We start from the raw sequence: 6033 nt of genomic DNA on the forward strand, positions 1-6033 counted from the left end.
CCTCATCTAGGTGTTCTTGCTCCGGCAAGGGGATTGGACTAGATGATCTTTCGAGGTCCCTTCCAATCTCTGACATTCTGTATTTCTGTGATTCTGTAACTTTTTTAGGATTCAGGCTCTAGTTATGTCCTCTAAGACCATATCTGAAAGACCTAAACAGAGCTTATTTTAGAAGAATTAGAGGATATGGAAATCCCAGTAGGCTGGCACATAAAAGATAAATGGCAATGGCATGTTGAAGAATAGCCATCTAGATACAAGAAAGAGGAATCTGGTGTCTCTGATGCATTGTGCACACTAGAGGAAGGCAGTCGTAGTCCCCAAAGCTAGAATATAAGAAATTGTTCAGTCTGTTTAATACAGATGCTTCATATAGTCAGTAAGAGAAAGATCCTTACCACATAAGTTGGAAGTCCTCTCTTCATTGACAAAATAGGAGACAAAACATCCCTACCGTAGATACCAAAGTCTTGATACCCCTCAGCCACTTTCTGGATTATGATTGTACTTGAGGATGACAGATGTGCTGCGGTGCTTACTCACCCTCTTAAATGAGGGTTACCTGAAAAATAATAGAATGAAATATTAAGCAGCAGTTGAGTGGTGGTTTTCAGGGTCACCATTCCAGATGTATCTATTTAGGGGAATTTAGGCTCTGAAATCCTTTGCTATAGATGGTTCTTGGCCTTTCACAGCTGTGTCTGTCACAATGTAAAATGTGTATATAAGTGCACTCATACTTCTAGGATTCTGTAAAATTGAACACACAGAAATTGCAAGGACTATACTAACAGAGCCACTTAAATGTCTAGGAACTAGAAAGACTGTGGCTTTCGAGCGATCAAAGGTAGAAACTATAGCTTGTACTTCTGTGATTCTGCTTTTTAAGGTTCATGACTTTATGTTATTAAAAAATAATTGAAAATATGACCTGACTAGGATGCAGACAAGTGTAAGTTCTGATTTAAATATAAAATATTTTGCTGACATAGATGTCTTGGCTGGGATTGCAAAAAACCCAAAATAATAATAATAGTAATAATAGTAATAGTAATAACAATTATTATTGTTATTGTTTTTATTTTAGTATAGCTGTTACAAAAAATGGTACTGAAATCATGATTATACCAGAAGGAATAAAAAAAAAGCTGCTGTATCAGCACACTTCACTTTGCTAAGTTCTGATAAATGGCAAGGATAGTATCACAGCATATAGCTATACTGTTGTATCTTCAGGATTTTTTAGGCTAAGCTAGCCAAACTTGTACTGAAACAGAGGAGTGCTTACACAGAATACTAACATCATCTGAATGTGACTGCAGTAACTATCAGCTGTAGGTCAGTATGTAACACTATGGACAGAAAGGGATATTAAAGATTTCTACATATTGATGTGGACTGACTTTGCTAACTGACCTGAGAGTCAAAGAATGCTTCTTGACCTTTTTTATTTGCTACTATAGATAACCCTGTTACAAGCTGGTTTGTGTTTTCAGATGTAAAACTTTGATTAAAAAAAAATAGTGAATGGTTATCTGCCCAGGCAGTGAGTTGAGTTGGCTTACCAGGCAGCCACAGGAGCCCTTCTTGCAAAGGGGTTGAGGGATGGCTACTAGCAGAAAGAGGATTCTCCTTTAGAGACAATGCACTATTAGATCGCAGCCTTAAATTGCTCCCATTAAGCACACAAAAAGATACTTTAAAGTGATTTCTGGATGATGGATTCCACTCTGGGAACCAGGCACCTTGTGCATATTGTCCACTCAGATAGCAAGTCCTAACTGCGCAAGAGAAACTAAAAGGCAGACTGCATGTAACTTTCAAAAGATGTGCCTCTGAGTTTTGAAGAAGTCTAAATCCTATTTAAGGTGAGTAGGAGTAATAACCTATTTCCATTACAGCTACAGTCAAATACCTGTTTGGTTTTTTTTCACGTGAAACCACAGAAGCCATTGCTCAGATCATTCACCAGAATGACAAGGTTGGAGTGGAAGCTGAGCAATCTGGTCTGAAGCCAGGAGGGGTGGGAGTTGTCTAAGGGGTAGCTCAGTACATCTGAGAGGAACAGACAAAAAGCAGCAGGGAGGGAGACAGTTTATGGAAGTTAATAAATAAAACATTTGGCTTGTGACAGCAGGGGCTGTAGATGACAACAGGCCCTCTTGTCCATAAAAGCAACAAAAGCATATGATACTGTGCATGTGTCTGAAGTTGTCTGTTAGGGGCCTGAAAGTCTGAGCAGTGGAAATGATCTCCTGTTTCCTGCTCTGTCCTGAAAAAAAAAAAAAAAAAAGGTGTTATGTACATTGCTTGAAAGGAACAGGACTCAAATGAGCAAGATTCCTTGGGAAAAGTCACTGAAGCCATCATCTGGTTCTCTAAGTGGAAACAGCCTGCAAAATCAGAAATACTGGCAAAAACTCTAGCATTAAAACAAATATTGTTGCCATTCAACTCCCAGTCTAAAGGAGCAATAAAGAAAATGTAAGTATGATACTCTCCGGCAAACACAATTAATCAATAAAATGCTAAATCATAAAAAGCATTACGGTTTAAACTTTTCAGAGTTTAACTATGTTAGGAAACAAGGAACACGATTCACAGTTTTTCCTCTATTTTTTGTAATAACATACATTTGCTTATTATACTCTCATCTTTTTATTTTTAATCTATGCACTGCATTACAAAAAAGCACCTTATTCATTTATGCCTCAAAAAGACAGAAAACACCTGAAAAAAAAATTAGCAAAAGGTGTAACTACTGTTTTAAAAATGTCAGTGTTACTTTCCACCTCATTTTCTAGGTAGTATTAGGAAATTATGGAAGAGCCTGAAATACATATGAATGAACAGGGAAAAAATAAAAAGGAAATGGTCGACCTCATTCATTCCTTGTAAAAGAAAAAATATCTTGTTTTCTTACTTGTATCTGCAACAATCTAAACTGTAAGGACTTCATTTTATGAGAATATCCATGCACAGTATGCTGCAGTCTGCTGGTGGAGATCACTGGTGGAGAGAGAATAGATTCTGTCTCCTGCATGAACAGGCTGTAGTTCTGCTTCTCTTCCCCGTGCTCAAAGAGGAAGTACCATACATCCACAGTGGGGCAAGAAAAAGAAGAAAATAGTGCATCATTGTAGCGATTAACCATTACAAGATCACTCACATTTTCTAAACAGATTAAGGTATTAAAAAACAACAAATAACTTCTCGTGCTCCCTTTGATGTCTGAACAAAGGGTGAAAGAATGCAGGGGCAGCTTGCAGAAATGTAAAATCTCAGTTCTTGGTGGGTAAGAGGTGAATTTCCCTGTGCGGCCAAGAGGGAGCTGCCACTAGATGAGCTGCAGGCATCATTCCAACAAGGTTGCAAGAGGTTTTACGCCAGGGTGAAACTGGGCCCTGTGACAAACTGTTGAAGAGAGTCTGGCGGTACTTCCACAAGAGGAGCTTGGCTGCTGTAATTCAGACAGGCCATCAACAGACATTTCCTTTGGAGTAACTCACTGTATGGAGTTATTTAAAGTCTGCATCATCCACAGACTGAGTTATGCTACTTACAGGTACAGCAGAGAATCTCATCTGAGCAGTCAGATGCTGAGGCCTGGTCCCACAAAAAAACAGCTCAAAGGGGTTTTTGTCAGTGACTTTCTGGAAACAGGTTCTAGCATTTTTGTGCATGTGAAATAATTTGTAATCACTCATCCTTATAGCCTCTGTGGAGAATTAAATTCCTTAATCTATATTAGAAAAACATGAGTCAACCTGACAAACTGTTTATCAAGTAACGAAATCTTGACCATTTTCAGCATTAATTTTCTAGTCAAAATATACTTCCATCTCTATAAAGTTCCTGACCTGATGGTCAAGAACACTATTTTTGCATTATATTATGCATATAGGAAAGTGTAGGAGCTTTCTCTTGATCCCAAAGACACATAAAGAATGAACTCTGCCTTCAAGGAGTCTCAGCAAGTCTGTGTTTTAATGCTGGAGCTTTGAATCATGCCCTTATTATTCAACCTAAAAAGGAACTTTCAGTACATAGAGGTAGTACTTTAAATAATTCGAGACCTCTTTAATGCTCTGTTTTAGGAGCCCCCCAGAGCAAGCCGACACACACTTAGACACTGTATCTCTATATACAATTAGTAAATGTGATTCTTTAAATTAATCTGTGTCCTCCATACTGCCCCTAGATTTTTGATGTTGTGAAAAGAGAAGACACACAAAAGGGCTCTCTAACTTCAGTAACAATTTCCAGTTGAACTCATTGCTTTATTTCAAGGGTTTTACTTAAAGGTTGTAGGTTGTAACCCCATGGTCACATTTTCTTTGTTCTGCAGTCTGGCAGCTTCCCGTAATAGTAGCCTCTTCTACCGCAAGTGTAGATACATTGGCTTCTTGGAATGGAGAGGACTTGGAATTTATCATAATAATACTGACCCTCTAATATAGCTAACATAATTCACACCTTTCAAGTGCATAAACATTCACTCACTTTTTTTTTCAGAACCAAAAGTATGGTGTTTGTCTTGGGTGATTCTGACTGCTGGTTCACCTCCCCCTTATTGGAGTAGGTACAGTCATTTCTGTGACCGCTGGAGTGAAACCATCTGGGTGCAAAGTGCAACCTCTCACAAACAAACAAACCTACAAATAAACCAGCCTCGCAGCAATACCAGTTCAAGTTATCCATGCTCCTCTTATCATATGCCTTTTGTTTCTCCTTCTGCATTCCTGTTAGCTTTTTGTGAGACCAGTCAAACAATTAGTAACTGATATGGCTTAGAAAAGTTATGCAACTTCTTTATTAAATCAGACCAGCTATCCAATGTTGTTCACTCTGAAGAGTTCCTACACATTTGCTCTGGCAAGAGGGATGAACTGAAGGCAGGGTTATGGGAAAGAATTGAGGGTGTCAGTTCTCACCAGTATTGCCACTGAGTAAAAAGCATGAGGAACTGAACCCTATGAGTAAAAATGAAGTAAAAATGCACGTGTAATCACTATAATTAATTAATTTTGATACCAGGCTTCATCATTCTCAAATATGCTGGCTCCTATTATGCACTTCAAAGTCAAAATAACCTGCTAATTGAGCTTATAACAATCAGATAGGAAAATTATGGAAGATGATGTCAGGTATACCAACCCAGAGTCAATCAGGAGGATTTAAATGCAATCTCTCTGAAATGAATGTTGTCTCACAAGGAGTTAGTGACCTGTCTGGGCTGGTGTGTGAGCCTATAAATATGAGCTTGCTGCATTCTCCATAAACTTCATCCACATAAGGACTTGACAAAAACTCCTTTAAATAAATCACTGCAGCCACCTAGCCTTGAAAAGATGCAAGTGTTCAGTAACACTTTGATCACAGTCTGGAATTAAGCAAAAGCTTTCCATGTGTTTGTAGATACTTCAGGAACCAGTAAAAGGCAGAGCAGTTGAAGCCAATAACACAGGAACAAAACAAATTAAGTAACAGAACGATCAGAAATCACTGAAAGCCAAGAATTATCTAAATGTCCATCTTTCTTCAGTTTGTCTTTACAATGTTGCAGGACAGTCATTTTTCCTTGGCTCATAATCAGTTCTTGCTAATGCTGTGTTCTCTGGTTCTGCCTAATGCCAGTGAGATAAGGAACAAATGCATCAATGCTCTCATTGTATTTACTGGGAAACCAGTCATCAGAACAGAGGACTCAATTCCCTGAATCCTAATGATACAAGAATTTGCTAGAATATCCCTTTAAAGTGCTATAAATTATGAACAAACAGCAACAAAAATACGAGAAGAAGAACACAGTGTCAGTGGTGGAAAATGTGGACAGAATCATCCATAAACCTATGCAGCCAGTGCTGTATAAGGACACTTCTAATTTTCCTCTGCTGTTGACCACTTAGTCATTCCCAGACCATAAATCACGTAGCAAACCTCACCTGCCTTCTCTCAAAACCTCTGAAGCTGGACATCCATTTCTAAAAAAACCTCTCCTATTTCACTGAGATTACCTGCCCGTCTGGACTA

This window comes from Patagioenas fasciata, chromosome 3 (genome assembly GCF_037038585.1).
Source record: "Patagioenas fasciata isolate bPatFas1 chromosome 3, bPatFas1.hap1, whole genome shotgun sequence".
Lineage (NCBI taxonomy): Eukaryota > Metazoa > Chordata > Aves > Columbiformes > Columbidae > Patagioenas > Patagioenas fasciata.